The sequence below is a fragment of the Armigeres subalbatus genome, chromosome 3 (genome assembly GCF_024139115.2).
Source record: "Armigeres subalbatus isolate Guangzhou_Male chromosome 3, GZ_Asu_2, whole genome shotgun sequence".
Lineage (NCBI taxonomy): Eukaryota > Metazoa > Arthropoda > Insecta > Diptera > Culicidae > Armigeres > Armigeres subalbatus.
In genome coordinates, this window is record NC_085141.1 from 290,073,627 (window position 1) to 290,094,280 (window position 20,654).

The window sequence follows — 20,654 nt, forward strand, 5'->3', positions numbered from 1 at the left end:
TACTCATCAAAACAACAATTTCGTTGGCCAGGATTTTGTCATGAATATTCTCCCACAAATCCGTTGGCATTTCCCACCCTGGGAGAAAAAAACAGCAAAAGAATATCAATTTTTGCCTTTCTCGTACAACTAAGTTGTACCGAAAGGCTATCATTTCACTCCAAAATCGAACTTTTGATAGAAGTCCCGGGGACCCATAGTGTTATATACCATTCGACTCAGCTCGATGAGCTGAACAAATGTCTGTCTGTCCGTGTGTGCGTGTGTGTGTATGTGTGTGCGTGTGTGTGCACAAAATGCCATAAAAACATTAGCCAAATTTTCACATAGAAACTCTTAACCGATTTTCTTGCAACAAGTTGCATCCGACAGAGACTAAAACGCTGTTGATCACTATTGAATTTCATAATAATTGCAAATTGCAAAAATAGATAATATTAAAATAGTGATGAGACATAGTCACATAGAACAATAATGTGTTATGAAAAATGCCTTGCATCTATGAATATTTTATCCGTGGCTTCCCATTAAGAGTATCATCGTACTATAAAGATGCTCGTGTTGCACGCATTTAGGCGTAAGTATGCTCTTCGTTCAGTTTCATAGTACTATGAAATTGTCCGAAAGTCAAAATTCGAACATAGGAAATTCGAGAAACTTTTGGCAGTGCCATCTGTCGTCTACTAGTGTAGATTTTCTATCATAACATTAGACGGTGTAACTGTTTTGCCTTTCTTGTACATCATCGAGGTGTAAGCGTAAAGGCTACATTTATTACCTTTTGCGCGAGAAAGGCGCCATCACCGCTAGGTGGATTAATCTGGGTTTTATATTAATATATGAACAACTGAAAACGATGGTTCTTCTTCTTCTTCTTTCTAGTTTTAAGCTTCAGCCACCCTCTGGCACTGGTAGTCATTCGCCTCTGTTCGTAAAAAAAAACCTATCTTCTTTTGTTTTTTTTAACTTCCACTGATTGGTTTCTTCGTGTGAAATTCCTTCTGGAATTCCTGTAGAATTTTTTTTCGGAGTTCGTGTGGAATTCCTTCAGAAATTCGTGTAAAATACCTTCCGGAATTCGTCTAAAATTCCTTCCGGAATTCGTTTAGAATTCCTCCTGGAATTCAAATAGAATTTCTTCCATAATTCATATAGAATTCCTTTTGAAATTCGTGTAGAATTTTTTGCGGAATTCGTGTTGAGTTCCTCCCGGTATTCGTTTTGAATTTTGTCCGGAATTCGTGTGAAATTCCTTTCTAAAATCATGTAGAATTCCTTCCAAAATTCGTTTAGGATTCCTACTGGAATTCGTTTAGAATTCCTTCTGGAGTTCGTTTAGAATTCCTTCCGGAATTCGTTTAGAAATCCCTCCGGAATTCGTTTAGAATTCCTTCCGGAATTCGTTTAGAAATCCTTCCGGAATTCGTTTAGAATTCCTTCCAGAATTCGTTTAGAATTCCTTCCGGAATTCGTTTAGAATTTCTTCCGGAATTCGTTTAGAATTTCTTCTGGAATTCATTTAGAATTCCTTCCGGAATTCGTTTACGTCGCGCGGCTACAAAGCAAGACCATGCTGAGGGTGGCTGGGTTCGATTCCCGGTCCCGGTCTAGGCAATTTTCGGATTGGAAATTGTCTCGACTTCCCTGGGCATAAAAGTATCATCGTGCTAGCCTCATGATATACGAATGCAAAAATGGTAACCTGGCTTAGAAACCTCGCAGTTAATAACTGTGGAAGTGCTTAGTGAACACTATGCTGCGATGTGGCTCTGTCCCAGTGTGGGGATGTAATGCCAATAAGAAGAAGTTCCCTTCACGCTTCACAACCCATTCCTTTTTTGTTTTTAATTTTTCATTTTCATATTTTTTTTTTATTTCTTAATTTTTTTTTCACTGTTCTTGAATTTCAGAATTCCTTCTGGAATTCGTTTAGAATTCCTTCCGGAATTTGTTTAAAATTCCTTCCGGAATTCGTTTAGAATTCCTTCGGGAATTCGTTTAGAATTCCTTCCGGAATTCGTTTAAAAATATTCCGGAATTCGTTTAGAATTCCTTCCGGAATTCGTTTAGAATTCCTTCCGGAATTCGTTTAGAATTCCTTCCGGAATTCATTTAGAATTCCTTCCGGAATTCGTTTAGAATTCCTTCCGGAATTCGTTTAGAATTCCTTCCGGAATTCGTTTAGAATTCCTTCCGGAATTCGTTTAGAATTCCTTCCGGAATTCGTTTAGAATTCCTTCCGGAATTCGTTTAGAATTCCTTCCGGAATTCGTTTAGAATTCCTTCTGGAATTCGTTTAGAATTCTTTCCGTAATCCGTTTAGAATTCTTTCCGGAATTCGTTTAGAATTCTTTCCGGAATTCGTTTAGAATTCCTTCCGGAATTATTGTAGAATTCCTTCCAGAATTCTTGTAAAATTCCTTTCAGAATTCGTGTAGAATTCCTTCTGGAATTCGTGTAGAATTCCTTCTGGAATTCGTGTAGGATTCCTTCCGGAATTCGTGTAGAATTGCTTCCGGAATTCGTGTAGAATTGCTTCCGGAATTCGTTTAGAATTCCTTCCGGAATTCGTTTAGAATTCCTTCCGGAATTCGTTTAGAATTCCTTCCGGAATTCGTTTAGAATTCCTTCCGGAATTCGTTTAGAATTCCTTCCGGAATTCGTTTAGAATTCCTTCCGGAATTCGTTTAGAATTCCTTCCGAATTCGTTTAGAATTCCTTCCGGAATCCGTGTAGAATTTTTCACTGTTCCCTTCCCGCTTCACAACCCATTCCGTTTTTGTTTTTAATTTTTCATTTTCATATTTTTTTTATTTTTTTTTCACTTTTCGGGAATTTGTTTAGAATTCCTTCTGGGGTTCGTTTAGAATTCCTTCTGGAATTCGTTTGGAATTCCTTCCGGAATGCGTTTAGAATTCCCTCTGGAATTCGTTTAGAATTCCCTCTGGAATTCGTTTAGAATTCCTTTTGGAATTTGTTTAGAATTCCTTCTGGGGTTCGTTTAGAATTCCTTCTGGGGAATTTCCCTAGCGAATTTCCCTCCATTCGCAAATCTCTTCTGATCCCTTCGTATTCCCGACACTCGATAAGCAAATGCTGAACAGTTACGATGGTTCCACAGCACAAACATATTGGTTTTTCCCTCTTGTCCAAAATCCAGTCGTGAGTGATCCTCGTATGGCCGATACGTACTTTTGTACTTTTCGGCTCTGTAGTGAGGGCGTGAAAGTGATGCCGGCAAACAAAGACCATCATCAATCCGTTGTGGAGTTCCTCGAGGTCCACAAGTATGAGTACTACACTCATGACGGCAGGGCACCAGAAACTGCAACATGAAGCCGAGCTGCAACAAGTGTGGCGAATTCCATCAGACCGAAGAGTGCGAGAAGATGGAGGTTCTTCTTCTTCTTATTTGCATTACATTCCCACACTGGGACAGAGCCGCCTCGCAGCTTAGTGTTCATCAAGTACTTCCACAGTTATTAATTGCGAGGTTTCTAAGCCAGGTTACCATTTTTGCATTCGTAAATCTTGAGGCTAACACGATGATACTTTTATGCCCAGGGAAGTCGAGTCAATTTCCAATCCGAAAATTGCCTAGACCGGCACCGGGAATCGAACCCAGCCACCCTCAGCATGGTCTTGCTTTGTAGCCGCGCGTCTTACCGCACGGCTAAGAAGGGAGGAGGTTGCTGATCCCAAATGCGCCAACTGCGTCGATAAACATCGGACTACAACCAAGGACTGTCCAAAGCGAGCGGCGTATTTGGAAATCAGGAAGAAGACCTCCACCAGGACCCTGCCGAAAAAGAGCCGTGTTCCTACTCTCAACGAGGCGAACTTTCCGGTTACCCTGCACCCCGACGAGCGATACCAATACTTCCACCTTTGAGACCATTCCACCAACTCCTGCTGAGAAGGTCGCCAGTGCAGATGAAGCAGCTGTTAACGAGCATGATAATAACATCCATCTTATTCCCAACGACTTCTAGGTAGAGTTGGAGATTTCAGCTGGCGAATTGACGGCCTATATCAAATCATCGAAGAACATAAAGACCTTAGGTTTCGATAACATTCTGAATCTCGAGCTCAAACACATGAGTGCTCCGTTCTTTGAACACCTTTCGCTGATCTTTAATCAATGTCTCCGGCTCAGCTAGTTTCCATCGTCCTGAAAGTCATCCCCTACCGTAAGCCTGGGAAGGATCCTTCCTCCGCCAAAAGTTATCGTCCCATTAGCCTTCTCTCAGGGTTATCCAAGCTAGTCGAAAAAGCTATTCATCACCGGTTACTGGAGTCTGCCGAAAATCTCAACATCTTTCTCGAGGAACAGTTTGGTTTACGACGCGGTCGATCAACCGTACACCAACTAAACCGAGTTACCAACGTCCTCAGATGGAACAAGTCTATCTCTAAAAGATCCGCCATGGCCTTACTCGACGTCGAGAAGGCATTCGACAATGTATGGCAGGATGGCCTGGTGTACAAACTGCAACGCCACAATCTTCCCAGCTACCTGGTGAAAATCTTCAAATCATCAACCTGTCGGTAAAGACATTCCGGGTCGCAATCAGCGGAGCGAGCTCCAATGCGCACAACATCGTCGCAGGCGTCCCCCAGGTCAGTATCCTCGGGCCCCTGCTTTTCAATCTGGTCACCTCCAACATGCTAGAACCTCCAGAAGGCTCCATTCTGTCTCTGTTCGCAGGTGACACCTCCATCGTCTACAACGGTAGAGTGATCACAGCGCTAGTGGCAAAACTCCAACGAGGCCTGGATGCCCTGACAGAGTTCCTCACCAGCTGGAAGATTTGTATCAACGCAGCGAAGACCCATGTTATCATTTTCCTCCACTCTAAATCTCCTAAACATGTTCCGCCTTGGGACTGTAAAAACATCCTCAATGGCACGACTGTGGAATTGAGCCAATGAGGCCGACTACCTTGGCTTGACCCTCGACAGCAAGCCTATTTTCCGTCAACAGGTTGACAAGACGGTGACGAAGTGTAACGTTTTGTTGAAACTACTGTACCCTTTGATAAACCGTCGGTCGTCATCGTCCCTGAAAATAAGCTTGCAGTCTACAAGCAAATCATCCTCCCCGTGATCGAATACGGCATGCCGGTCTGGGAGAGCTGCGCAAAAACTCATCATCTAAAACTCCAACGAGTTCAAAACAAGTTCCTGATGATGATCCTCAACACCCCTCCCAGCACACGAACATCTGAGGTCCACCGTCTGGTTGGTATTCACACTTCAGCGCTTTGGTGAGTGCAACGATCGGTTTATAGAGCCCGTTGATTAGCCTCGGACCAGGCCGCTATTTGGACGATAGTTCCAATCTAGGTTATCAAATTTTCAATGCAAATATTAGTGTACATAGTAGTTGGGTTATCAAATTTTAAAATCAAATCAAATTCCAAATAAAGGATAAAATAGATATAATTATAAAAATACTATTCAATTCTATAAAAAAAATTATTCAAAATCAAAGTTGAAGGGCTCTTCGGCCAACCACTTGCCATGTATGAATATTGTTAAAAATCAAAAAAGGAGAATAAAAATGAATTTATTGGAAAAATTGATAGCGATTCTGAGCGGAATTCCGCAGAGAGCGAAGCGATTCTGAATTTGGTTATGAGCTGTAAGTTATCCAAAACTGGGTGGTGCGGATAGAAACGATTTGGATGTCAAACTGAAGCCAAAATTTTCTATTGTGCCGGAGCCAAACATTGAAGATTGTGGTTATTTTCGTTGTAGATCTTATATTGAGGAGTATTGTTATTATTTGGGGAAAAAATAAAACTTATTCTGAGTTTTCTTTGTAACGAATATATTAACAATATATTTCGAGTGGAAAATTAGTACACTCAGCCAAGAAAACTAGCGATAATCATACGAATATCTTATGTTTTTTTGCTATAAGAATAACTTATAAACTTCATTCGATTTTATTATGAACTGTGTGTTATTTGACCGAGAATGATTTTCATAACTTGTCTTATGAAAATATTAAGTTCTTTAAGAGCCCATAAAAAATTCATAAGGGAATCTTATGAACATCAATCATTCTTGCACATGAGGGTCATACTATTTTCAATACGATTTTTATACATGCTGTGCTCGAGATAATAAAGGAAATACAAAAAATCGCCACAAACCATTGTAACATAATAATTTATTATTCTCCTAAAGTCGTGTTTGGTATAATTACGTTTTGTTTGATGAGATTTAGACTAAATTAATATTTAATTACTATTTGCTTCGCGAAAATGTTTGTCCTTTTTCTATGTCTATTAATATCAATATTGCCAGATGGATGTTTCACCGTGAGTCGAGATGGTTGCATCGCATGAGTTGGGATTCTTAAGAGTCGTCTCATAGTCGGTGGTTTCCTCTGGTTCTGGTGGGAAAATGTTGAATGTTGTTATCGATGAGCTGGTCAACGTCAACAGGGTTCTGTAATATGAATCATGATCTTAGAAGTAGAAATAGGAAAGAAAATCTTATCAAGAGGAAAAATTTACTCACCTTTCTGAACAACCTACTCCTATAACTGGTCGATCTGAGGAAATATATAGATGTATACAATATTTTCTGTTTGATGGTCAGATGTCTGCTTCACTTCGTGGTGTATCATCGAACAAACTTGCAATGAGAAACTTTGAACGATCGTCTACTGCGGATAGTCTGCCATGTTGAGTTCTCATTTCATAAGAATTGTCTTATGAGTTTTTCACATCAAGAGTAGTGATGAAAATTATAAGACAACTCTTATGTTTTTTGTTCTTTAATCAACTCCTATGAAATTTATAAGATATAAAAATGAATTTCATAACAGGCTAACTAATTATCATAAGAGGCTCAATGAAAAAGAAATTCTATTATTTTTTCTCGCTTCATAAGATGAGGCTTATGATGTCCCTAAGATAGTTTAGTTGAGTGTAGGAATACAACTAAAAAGCACTCGTTACGAGATTTCACAGCTTCAGATTCAGATTCAGCAGCTGATTGCAGCAGGAATGTATGTGCCAATCGTAAAGTCATGTAGAGTCTGGCGCATTTGTGTGCCTTCATGCAGCATGGAAAGAGAAATTCGAAGAGCGGGAAATGTTTGACAGCCGAGTAACTGCAAAATAATTTTGCTTATGGGATTGATTTCAAAATATCCCGCTACTCGCTTGAGAGCATAAAAGCGGCTCTATCCGCAGCACCCAGATCCAAAATACGTATTGTTAGAAGAGTAACATCAGAAATTTGACGCAAGATTAAGTTTTTTCATATTACAAAACATTATCGCTTGGCATCTGTTGGTTCGAGCGACGATCGCCGATGGTTGGTTGCTGTAAATAATTTCCACTAAGGTGGCGTCTTCATCGATTTGGCTGTCGTCGGCGGAAAGTAAACTTTTATAGCAAGATTGTTTGGTATTGTTTCTATTAGGAAGCGCGGGTTGGAGGGAGATGATGTAATAAATATGTTCGAATGGATGGCATCAGTAGCAGTAAAATAAAATTTCCTTGCAAGATTCTGGTTTTGTTGCTGTTTAGGGATTGAAAAGTCGTATTATTGGAAGTTTGGTTCTTTGCTGGACCATTATTTCACACAATGGAAGGTAGATCCGAGAATTTTCTTCAAAGTGCAAAATTAATCATTTGGCGACGACAGAAAGTTGCGCGTCGGTAGCAGCATCACAAGCGGCGCGCGTCGGAGGGTGATGATGCAATAAATTTGAATGGATGGAATCACTAACAACAACCAAGCTACCACGCCAAACGCCGATGCCACCGAAACAGTCCATTTTTGCAATCAACCCTTTCTTTCTGCTGGTCCTGAGAAGAATCAATTTTCTTTCCCCAATGCGCCTCTCCAATAACTAACTGCAACCAAATTCTTGGCCGACTGCCACTCGATGACTTTTCGCTAATTCGCCTTAATTTGGAATAAATTTCCAGCATTGCCAATGGAGGCGCGGGATCGCAACAGTGCTATTTTGTAGTCAACCCTTTCTTCACATAAAATGTTGGTTCATTGAGGTTGAATGATCTGCAGCAACACGCCGACGACCACCACCAATGCGATGGTTTTCCGTTCTGCTGTGTCCGCTCTGCGTAAAATCTTGTTCGAACTGAGGATTAGATTCAAACCCGCAAGTAGCTTGATTTTGATGTCTGTGCTTGCGATGCATGAACGTGATTGGTTGGTTTACCTATTCCTAATTTTTTTTATTAATTATCCATGATTGTAATCGACTGATTTGTGTACAACGGAATGGGGTTTTTCGGCATGCAGTCAGCTTCCCTCCAAAGACTCCATGCCGAAAAAGCCCATTCCGTTTTATTAATTAGCTATAATAAATAGTTAAAAATCAATATTTCCAGATGAATACGAAGAAGCGTTGACTCATCCTTGCTCGAATGATCCAAAAATCTTTGAAAATCCATTGAGAAACGGCTGAGAACGTTAATTCAAAGTCTATCATATGTTCGTGACGGTCTCCGATTTTCGTAATCGCAAAGTGTACCCCAATATAGAAAAGACAGACGTAGTCCTACGTCAAAAAAACAGATGCATGAAACATCGATAATGATCCATTTTTTTAAAATTCGAAATGTTTTTCTGATATGAACCTGACATTGAGAAAGAGAAAGTTAGATAGCAGTACCATTTACTATGAAAACTATTTTTCCCAAGAACAGTTGTTAATCAAATCTTATAGTCGTCTCTGAACTCAATGATCTCCATACCAGAAAATTCACTCACTGAGAGTATGTGAGATATCGGGTATTAAAGAAAATTTCCAACCCGAAGAATCCCGTAAATGGAATGTCCCACTTTGTGCTTTTTATAATACAGTACTGTATCTTCACCGACTAGGCCATCTGAGGACTGCACCGCAATCAAATCTAATTAATTGCAATTCTGCGATATTCTAAATAAACACTGAACCATGTTGTTCCGCATAGTCACACGAGGCTCCTAATAGCTTCGAAATGGAAACGTTAATGTATTCCATAACATCGTTCGTTATCAGCTGTTTGACGCCACTGGCTGATGCCGGATTGCTGCTGCGTGACCGGGATGTGATCCATTTTATTGCATATTGCATGAGATTACTGTGAATTAGCAATTGCGACTGCTGCAGCAGTACCGGCTGTCTATGCATTTCGTTAGCCGCGTTGTTGGTTTTGATTTGACTGGTTCAACGTCAAATTAAGCACAATGCGTACTGTCATAAATATAAATAATTTAGAAGTGATGACCATTTGGTACATATTAGCTACTGAATCTAATCTTGCACTGAAACTGAATGTATCGCAAATCGTATTACATTGCCTAGACTGCAAAACACGTGACAGAATTACTGCAAATCATATTGCCCTTTACTTAAAGGGTGTGGTTTCTGTATGTACTTAGTAATTGAGTGAACCTAATCCGTCCGTCATCGATAGCCATTTTTTTTCTCGAACTGCGTTGTAAATGATATTGCAAACGACAATATGAAGCACCAGTTCAGGTAAGCTCTCTGTCTAAAATAACAAACCACAAAAGCAATTTACAGATGAGCAATGCTTGCTGTGCGCTACTCAGTACAAGTGCTTCCGTAAGCACGAGTCAGCGAATTAGAGTGAGTAGGATTGGCGAAAAGATTTTTCATTCATCATTAAAAAATAGCATTATGTCAAGGTGCTTTGTGAATTGGTGAACGAAAGACTAGCAAAAGGTCAATTTGCTTCAATTTTGTTAAATCTGTTTCAAGAAGAACTGCATCATAAGTGATCACTACAATTTTTTTCCGAAACTTACTTCGAAAAATAACTCTTATGGCATTCATAGTTTCAACGAATGATTCATTCACGCTGACCATAAGCTGCATTCCTCGTATGTAACACATAAAGTAGAACGGGATAATAGATGCCATTCCGTCGAACCAGTTGGCATATTCAAATGAATGAGTTGTCCAATTAGACGATAAATTACGCTAAACGGCGCAAGATTCCGAAACTAACCGATCGTAAACATGATATAATGACGATGGACGAAAACAACCGTTCTTCTAGGCCTAGGCCAACGGCAACCAGCCCAACAACAGTGCACAGTTGTTGTAGGGGCGAGCGATGGTAGCAGCAGCAGTAGCCTATCAGACTTGACTTTGGAACGACACATGTGATGGAAAACAGCAACGGCACTCACGTTATGCGCACCTACCTACTGATCCTGTTGTTGTCGGTGGAAAAAGGCCGACTTTGTGCTGCTATAGCCAGATATCGAATATGCGCCTCAATCGCTGAGCAGATGATGGTTTGCAACCCCATCCTCGTGTCGTGGGTTGCAGGATAGAGTGCTCTTTCGTTTCAAGAAACAAAGCGCTGTTGAAGACGTTGGATATTTCCTTCGCTGCACTAAAATGTCGTTGTATTGATGCTTTTTACAGTGCTAAATTCGTTTAATGGTTCAAACTAAGGCCCTCACCATCACCATCATTATTCAAACTATGCCAAACAAATTGCCGTAGCCGTCTAGTGCCGATTTTGCACCGGAGAAGCCACCTCCTATAGGCTTCTGGTCGATTGTCGACTGGCACTTTCAAGGTTTCTGCTCCCGCAAATGTGTTTGCATGTCATGCATGTGTTTATCGCTTGGCTGTTGTTTTTGTGTGTGAAAAGGCCACATACGCGGTACACGGTGCGATGGAGTTGAATTTAGGCTAATATTCAAAGCAATTACAGCGACAAAGAAGGTTGCAGGCCAATTTTCACAAATATTGATTCGAAGTGAGTGTACAGGTAGCATTACTAGTAAACACTTGGAATCGCTGGAAGCTGATGATGCCGATAGAGAATCGAAATTGTGATGAGGCATACTCCGTTGAAATTGTGATGAGGTATACGAAGCGGACTCCGTTGAAAAATATCTTAAATGTGATTAGGCTTATCAAAGTGACCAGATATGTTTTGTGCCAGCGCGGGACAACAAAAATTTAAATCCTTATTTATACACAGGATTCTGTTTTAAAGCGATTTTTGTTTTCGCTTTTAATTTTGATTGTGTGACTTCAATTTTCCACCAAAGTCTTTGCAACATGTTTCAAAAAATCCTAAATAATTCAAAGAAAAATCAAATCGCAATTAGTATGCGTTAAACATTTAGGTTGAGTGCGATATTAAGAAAATGTAAAATGTAAAAATAGAATCAAGTGTATTCAAAAATGTGCTTAAGGCAAAAACTTAGTTTTTTTTCTTAAACTAATTCCTATTCGCAGCACGATTCACTTTTCTTACTTTCAAAGTTTTTTCGTTTTATGCAATTAGGTAGAATCTATTCAATATTTTTCCAACTTACACCTGATTTTGTTTTTAACGTAATTCAACTACGCTCAAGTTTCTTTTCTCATGAGATGCATTTTCCTCGAAAACCGAACAATGTTGGTAGAATCATACTCAAATCTCAATCATCGATGCGTCATGCACGAGTCGCGTGTAATTTTGCAGAGAGAACATCACGCTTGAGCTTTTCGGGCAGAATCGCATCGCTTCGCTCATTCGCCGAAAAATGGTTTCGCTCCAAAAGGCATCAAAAAATAATCGAGGCGCACTTTTTTAAAGCGTTTATATTGCTTATTATTTCAACGTATCAGCTTCTAATTTAAAATACAAAACGCATGCCATGAATCAAAATGATCGAAATTCAACTATCAATAATTGAAATAAGTGTAACGCGGGACTCTTCGCGGAACACTTTTCAGCGCGGGACAAATAGTGAAAATGCAGGTCCGTCCCGCGAAACGTGGGACGTCTGGTCACTTTCTAATGCGATTGCACAGCTCAACAAGATTTTCTCCCTAACACCAAATAATATGTCCCTAGTAGATTTTTGCTCGCTGAATCTGAATCTGACTTCAGATTTGCTCTAACACGTCGAGATTTTGAGATATACCTCAATAAATGTCGTAAAATCAATGATTTTGAGCATTTTGGAACAGCCATCGTTAACCCTATAAAAAGAATTACTAGTCAATCAAGGTCCAAAATAAATCACAAACATCTAATCTTTCGAAATGTGGTGCATTTTAAACAAGTTAAACATAATAAGTGTGATTTATCTACAATTTTAGTAAGTGAAAGTTATTTAAAAATATGTTTTATGCAAGCCACCTTCGAAGACTTGTATACAAGCCGGGTTATTTTCTGTGAACGGTTTTGAGAGGAAAGTAACTAGAATTCAATATAATAGTTTGTCCAAGCAAAAAAAAAATAACATGTTTTCATTGAAGTAAGTTCTATTGAATGTAGGGACGTTCCGATACTTCAAAATATCGATATTTGATTCGATACGATAATCGAATCAAAGTATCGATATCACCGATATATTGGAATGAAAATATCTATATATCGGAAAATCATATGATATTTCAGAAATGAAATATTCAGAATTCAATTACTATCGTATTACCGTACAACCCCTTTACAATAATGATTGGATTTTATTTATTACTTAATCCAATTGGCTTCTGTAGTGTGCCAGTCCAACAATCATTGGCGGTGGTGTTCATCGTAGTTTTAATTGGTAGCGGCGGCGTTTTTGGCATGATACTGACCTAACTATTCCGTACGCTCGAAAAAATCAACTGATGTTTTGAGAAATTTGCTGAAATGCCTTACAATTTTTTTTGTATTTCCTCTCAGGTTAATCTGATTCTTAAAAACTAAAAATTCTCTATTCAGATTTTCCAGGTATTTTTTTTTAATTTAGTAAAAAACTTCACGAAAAAATCCATTGGAATACTCCAAACTAAAAACGAACATTCCCGTAAGCTTTCACGAGCGCAAAATAAGCGCAAAAATTTTAATCAGAAAAAAATCAAAATTTTCATCAGAAATCCGTAAAAATATTTTAAGGAAATTCTCTTCCGGTTTTCCAGTTCTGTTAAATTCTCAGCTCCACAAATATCTTCCTAATTTCTAAAGTTAATTTATCTAACTTATCATAGGAACACGTTGAATATATAATTCAATTCACGTAATTCGATTCAAGGACCAGCAGAATAACAGATGGAAGTGTCGAGTTGCCAAAACTATTTGTGATGGCAGCGCACACCTCACACCATCCGCGCTACCGAGAAAAATCATCTTAACCATTAAAAATACGGTATTTTAGAACCATTTTGAAGTAGGGGGAATGACGGCTTTGGCAGGTTTTGTTCTATTATTGGCAGGGGGATTTCTGTAACTAATTATGCTCAAATTGGGCCTTAATATTTTTTGCATATAAAAGAATATTGTGACCAAATTTCATAAAACTAGGTCAACAAAAACCCCCTGACAATAATGGGGGAGGTTCCTTCATCAGTGCTGCCACCTGGAAAAGTTTAGAGAAAAAGTTGAACCATGGAAATTTCACATGGCATGATATAGAAAATGAGAATTAAAATGTCTCTAGAACGTTATAGAAATTTTTTTGTCAAACAATTTTTAGTTTGTGGGGTTAGAAATTCAACAATCTTAAGCACTAACTGCTTATTCGAAAAAAATATAAAAATCGAGATATCATGTCTATTTTGTGTGCTTTCAAAATTCTAACCCCGTAAACCAAGATTTTTTTGAGAAACGTCCTTAATTTTTGTTTTATAATAAAAATATACTTCATTTCCTATACCACACCGTGTGAAATTTCAATGATTCTACTTTTTCTCTCGATGACAGCTGGTGGTCTTCTCCTCCCCTTTAGAACAAAACCTGCCGAAACCGTAATTTCCACTATTCTCTTTCACAAAAAAACAATGCAATTGTTATTTTTGTGTTACTTTGTTCTGATTCAATATATCGATATCGAAAGCAAAAATATCGATATGACCGATATATTGAAAGCATAATATCGATACAAAAATATCGGATATCGAAACAAAAATATCGATATTCCGATATATCGGAAGTATCGGAACGTCCCTAATTGAATGTGAATATGATATTGTTTTTCCTCTGGCGCGATAATTATTATGTTCATTCGAATAAAGCAAGTACGAGAACTGTACGCAGTTCTATATAGGGGAACTGTTCCATTTTCTATCTCACTGAACATGTATCCATCTCATCTCAAAACAGAGAAATACAACACCAGTATTGTCGCTTCTTTTTGCTAACATGCACACTGCTGAAAAAAACCACAAAAAAAAAAAACAAATCAAATTCCTTGTCATTGCTTTGTTTATGATGGGATGGAAGTGGGAGCTATGAGATGAAGTGCCAAACCGTTCTCCTATTTTGATTATTCCTGCTATTATGATCATTCCAATATTCTTATGATAGAAATTTGAGCGGAAAACTATCAATTAGCAAAATCAATCAACGAATCGATAAGTTGCACTCGATCGTTCTTGTGTATGATTGATTGCATACAAGCTGAAGCGACGATGACGGCTACGCAACAGAAACCGGAAAACGTCAACTCGTACGCGGGGGACTTTTTATTTGATTCGCGTCGAAAATGCTGCATGGATGTTGCAATAATCCCAAAGCAATTTATTTTTTTTATGGTCAGTTTATAACAGTGAAACGGGAAAAAAATCACTAGTTTTATCAAGCTTTGTTATGTGCTAAGACGCAAAGTTATGCGCCAGAAAAAAATCTTGGGCTCCGCTCGACTTGTTTGCTGTTCAGCATGTTACAGTTACCCGAGCATATGGTTGGATGATCCGCCAATTCTGCACTCTGATATTTCTGTAATTTAAGGTGATTATAGAATGAAGCCCGTGGTGAATTTCAAATTCACCACACGTTTATCTGCATACATTTCCAAAAGCCCAAATCTGGCGTAATAGTTTTCGTACAGTCCCGAAACACAAATCATGATTGTTCAGCATAACTAAGCAAACGATCTACCATTATTTCAGCCGCACACGCGTTATTGTTCTTTCATCTCGTGCTCTTGAAAAAAATATTGGAAAAACACGTGGTTTACAAAATGGCCGATTTCTGGCTTCATTCTATAATCACCTTAACAAAACAATGGCATGAATAAGAAAATTTACAATGAAGTTACAAAATGTTTTAAGTTTCAACTTATTTTCCGAGTGCTGGAATGTATTTTATTAGTCAATGTGGCTTGAATACTCTTTTTTTTCAGGATACTGAATACTGATTTTTTTCAAATTGCAATTCGATCTGTTTCCTTGTTGATTAAAAGAAAGGAACTTTCCGGATCATCATGTTCGCACTTCTAGCACAAAACCATTGCAAGTTTATCGATTGAAAAAAAATAACGAAATCGAGCAGAATAACATTTTAGGAGAGGAGAAATGTTGAGCATAAAATGAAAAAAAAAATGTATTTTTTATTAAAAGTCGAATGAAACATATGAGCATGAGCATGAGCATGAGCATTATGACCGCACAATTCGTAGTTGCTACTCCGTGATTGACTGAACTTGCGAAATTGTACATTGAACACAATAAATGGGGCTTGGGACTAGCTACCCATTCGCAATGTACACGCTTCGGGAGCTCAAATTCTAAAGTCAATAACGGCGCCGGCCACGTCCTTACGGTCATATAGGAATGGAAGGATTGTTAGTCTGACTCTCGTTGCTACTAGAGACCGAGAACAGCTCTGCATCTCCATGATTGTCTTGGGATAGGACATTGTGTTAGTTTCAAAGGATAATTTATCTGGATTCACTTCGGTAAGTGATGCGATCTATGGGATGGGAAATAACACTCTCGCTGTCTGAAACTTTCACTTTCTGATTTATTCACTCACCCGCGCAAAGCAGAACAAAATTACGACGACCGGTCGATCGTTTTGCCTTCCGCACAAAGCAAAACTAAACTTCGACGACCGGCCGATCCGCTTACTGGAGAAACACGACCGGACAAGAAACAAACTTTCATTTTCTGATTCATTTACTCACCCGCGCAAAACAGAGCAAAATTACGGCGACCGGCCGATCGTTTTGCCTTCCGCACAAAGCAAAACCAAACTTCGACGACCGGCCGATCCGCTTACTCAACTTGTTCAATCCTACATCTGTTTATATTAAAACTCAATCCTAACTGCCCCGAAACCGCTTTCAACACACAATAGCCCCGAGCACAGCCACTACATGCGACCCCCAGGACCCCAATCGAGGACGGCCTACACTATATACCATTACAACGCAGAGCTTACACCCTCTCCTGGGCTGTGTGACGCTGAAAACATGCTCCTAACATTTGATGCCTAAAAAATAAAAATAATTAAAATAATTACACTAAATCTTACACTTTGAGCGATCCCGGCTGACATTCGCGTTAAACAATGTGTTCCATGAGTACTGATCAGTCATGATAACGCACCGAGTCGGGGAAAAAAATGCAATGTAACGCAGAGTTTAAACCCTCTCTTGCGCTAAGTAATGCTGGAAACCTATCTTTTAGGAATTTGATTCGTAGAAACAAATTACCTATACTGAAACTGTTGCTTGGCAAAATAAGTTATACTATTGCTAATTTAGTTAAGGACATAGTTGGAAGAGTACCACGATGGCAGCCAATATGGCACCGGACCTTCCACGGGCCAACCCCACACCTCCCGCACTCCTCTCCCACCAACATTCGAATGCATCGAACAGCATCGAACAAAAGTTTAATATTCAAATTACTAACCTGTTCACAGCATATTTCCTTACTTCCCGTGATAATGAACATGTTTCTTCAATGAATCCTATGTATTCCGGCTTGAATTGTAGCATAAATCAGCAGTTTCGTGCCAATTTAATAGCCGTTCGCGATTTGGTGCGTTCATCACTGCACTTCACTTCTTCTCAAAGGGCATTGGAAAAATCAATTTTTTACTCACTTCTCCGCACATGAGCAGCCCGAAATGTTGATAGAATGCAAATTAAACACCACTTTTTGGAATCACTCACTTATTTGAACCGAAAACTTAGTATAAACTGCTAGTTTTGCCCGAAAAAAACGATTAAAAACTGATCGCGGAGCGAATGTAAACACCGCGGTGCACCGGCACCGGCAGCAGCAAACTAATAAGTAGCTTAAAAGTCGAATGAAACATATATTTACAAACTGACTAGTATCTCTATACATCATTAAACATTTTCATATCCCAGGTCCTCTGACAACATGTTGTTGAATTTTTGGTGGCTTCGGTGATGATGGCGTTTGCATGCAAGTTTTTGAAACGGACTTGCATGGAATATTTTTAAATTAAATTCACAGAAGTTAAATTCAAGGAAAACCGAATAGAAAACAATTGTATGTAAATCTGATGGAAATTCATTAGATCAGATGTGCCTATACCGTTTCGGGTATTGATTGACCTAAAATTATGTTTATATACTTCATGAAAGTCCTTCGAAAAATGCCAATTTCTTCAAATTAGCGGTATTAATCTAGCTATATCTCAAAATTTGGACGTGTTAGAGCACATCTGAGGACATATTCGGATTCAGCGAGCCAAAATCTACTGAAGACACATCAATTGGTTCTGAGGAGCCGCAAAAGGTTAAATTTTGTTCCCCTGTGTTGTTGGCAGAATCATGCTCAAATCTCAATCATGCGCGAGCTAACTTGCTTGCGATTCTGCAGGGAGAGCATTGCGCTTGAGTTTTTCATGCAGAATCGTATCGTTTAGCTCATTCGCCGAAACATTATTCCGCTAAGAAAACCATTAAAACCCAATCGAAGCTGTTTTTATGTTTACGTATGGATTTTTGATCCATTCCACATTGGGGAAATCCGATATCAAAGGTGGAAAATTTTTTTGGGCAGCAGGGACTATGTCCAAGAGCTTGACGATCCCTTCCCAGGCATACTGCGAGTTGTAAAGCCTGCGTAGGAATAAGTGGTGTTTGACAGTGGGCTCTGTTAAACTTCTATAAAAGGCTACATGTATACGCAAGCAGGCTCCGCCAAAGAGACCGTATACCGCTCAAAGTGCGCAAGCCCAAGTCCTGGTGCTAGGTGGGGCACTAAACAGATCTGACACGACGGCTCTCTGACGAGACAGGAGGTGTTCACAGGCCCAATAAGCCGCCTGTAAAACCACAAACTACGAACGAAAACAGGCATGAAAGCCCCTCTCCAAAAAACCAAGGAGGCTCGGAAGCCTTCTTTCAAGAGGCTCGGAAGTCTCCTTTCAAAAGGCTCGGAAGCCTCCTTTTAAGAGGCTCGGAATCCTCTTTTCATGGGGCTCGGAAGCCTCTTTTCAAGAGGCTCGGAAGCCTCCTTTTAAGAGGCTCGGAAACTTCCTTTCAAGAGGCTCGGAAGCTCTCTTTCAAGAGGCTCGGAAGCTTTCTTTCAAGAGGTTCGGAAGCCTCCTTTCAAGAGGCTCGAAAGCTTCTTTCCAAGAGGCTCGGAAGCCTTCTTTCAAGAGGCTCGGAAGCCTGCTTTCAAGAGACTCGGAATCCACCCTTCAAGAGGCTCTGAAGCCTCCTTTCAAAAGGCTCGGAAGCCTCCTTTCAAAAGGCTCGGAAACCTCCTTTCAAGACGTTCGGAAGCCTCCTTTCAAGAGGCTTGGAAGCCTCCTTTCAAGAGGCTTGGAAGCCTCCTTTCAAGAGGCTTGGAAGCCTCCTTTCAAGAGGCTCGGAAGCCTCCTTTCAAAAGGCTCGGAAGCCTCCTTTCAAGAGGCTTGGAAGCCTCCTTTCAAAAGGCTCGGAAGCCTCCTTTTTAGAGGCTCGGAAGCCTTCTTTCAAGAGGCTCGGAAGCCTCCTTTCAAGAGGCTCGGAAGCCTCCTTTCGAGAGGCTCAGGCCTCCTTTCGAGAGGCCTGGAAGCCTCCTTTCGAGAGGCCTCAGGCCTCCTTCAAGAGGCTCAGCCTCCTTTCAAGAGGCTCAGAAGCCTCCTTTCAAGAGGCTCAGAAGCCCTCTTTCAAAGGCTCAAGCCTTCTTTCAAAGGCTCTGAAGCCTCCTTTCAAGAGGCTCAGAGTCTCCTTTCAAGAGGCCTCAGAGTCTCCTTTCAAGAGGCTCAGAGTCTCCTTTCAAGAGGCCTCAAGTCTCCTTTCAAGAGGCTCAGGCCTCCTTCCAAGAGGCTCAGAAGCCTCCTTCCAAGAGGCTCAGAAGCCTCCTTCCATGAGGCCTCAGGCCTCCTTCCAAAGGGCTCAGAAGCCTCCTTCCAAGAGGCTCAGGCCTCCTTCCAAGAGACTCAGAAGGCTCCTTCCAAGAGGCTCGGAAGCCTCCTTCCTAAAGGCTCAGAAGCCTCCTTTCAAGATACTCGGAGGCCTCCTTTCAAGAGGCTCGGAGGCCTCCTTTCAAATGGCTCGGAAGCCTCCTTCCAAGAGGCTCGGAAGGGTCCTTCTAAGAGGCTCGGAAGCCTCCTTCCTAAAGGCTCGGAAGCCTTCTTTCAAGAAGCTCGGAAGCCTCCTTTCAAGAGGCTCGGAAGCCTCCATTCAAGAGGCTCGGAAGCCTCCTTTCAAGAGGCTCGGAAGCCTCCTTTCAAGAACCTCGGAAGCCTCCTTTCAAGGAGCTAAGAAGCCTCCTTTCAAGCGGGTCGGAAGCCTCCTTTCAAGCGGGTCGGAAGCCTCCTTTCAAGAGGCTCGGAAGCCTTCTTTCATGAGGCTCGGAAACCTTCTTTCAAGAGGCTCGGAAACCTCCTTTCAAGAGGCTCGGAAGCCTCCTTTCAAGAGACTCGGAAGCCTCCTTTCAAGAGGCTCGGAACCCTCCTTTCAAAAGGCTCGGAACCCTCCTTTCAAAAGGCTCGGCAGCCTCCTTTCAAGAGGCTCGGAAACCTCCTCTCCAGAGGCTCGGAAGCCTCCTCTCAAGAGGCTCGGAAGCTTCTTTTCAATAGGCTCGGAAGCCTGCTTTCGAGGGGATCGAAGCCTGCTTTCGAGGGGATCGAAGCCTTCTTTCAAGAGGCTCGAAAACTTTCTTTCAAAAGGCTCGGAGGCCTCCTTTCAAGAGGATCAGAAGCCTTTTTTCACGAAGCTCGAATGCGTGCCTCCAAGAGGCCAATTTTAAGAGGCTTGGAAGCTTCCTTTCGAGTGGCTCAGAAGCCTCCAAATGTCATGAAAGTCTTACATCTGAATTTGAACTGCAAGTTTCACAGAATAACGAAGATTTCAGACCATTTTGGAGAGCCATATATTGTATTAGTTTCCAGGTGCGTTTTCCACATATTATGAGTTATGCTTGTTTTCATTTACAGCGAAGAAAATAAGGGTACCTCCATGAATATAAAAGATCGAAGGGGTAGCTTCCAAGAAAAAGGTTGAGAACCGCTGAGCTAGATTGTAGCAACTACCGCACAATCGCATTGCTGAACTCTACCTTATAATAAGGCACTTTTCGCCGTTTGTCAGATATTGCAGGAAAGAGGCGAATACAACTTGCCCACACACCGTCAAATTCATCGACTTCAAAGCCGTAAATTCACGTAAATTCAAAGCCGTAAATGGCACGTAACTTTGAGAAGATGGAGATAGCCTATATTAAACTGTAAAGGAAAATTAAGTAGATCGGACTAGTCATCAAAACGTCGAAGATTAAGTACATGATAGAAAGAGACTCTGAGGACAACATTAGTCACCCACCACGAGTTTCATTTTTGAGTTTCAGAAGTTATAACCGAAACACTATTTTCATGCGTAAAACACGCTAAAAACACTCATTCATATTTTTTAGTTTTTTTTTTAAGAGATAGGCACCAACACTGTTAAGTGGATTATTC

The 20,654-nt window shown here is 40.4% G+C and overlaps 1 protein-coding gene across 2 annotated transcripts in view; it reads left to right on the forward strand.

Moving 5' to 3' along the window:
• The window catches only part of LOC134224795 (lissencephaly-1 homolog), a 271,084-nt gene that overhangs the window by 101,633 nt on the left and 148,797 nt on the right, over positions 1 to 20,654 (forward strand). The gene's annotated exons all lie outside the window — the stretch shown is intronic.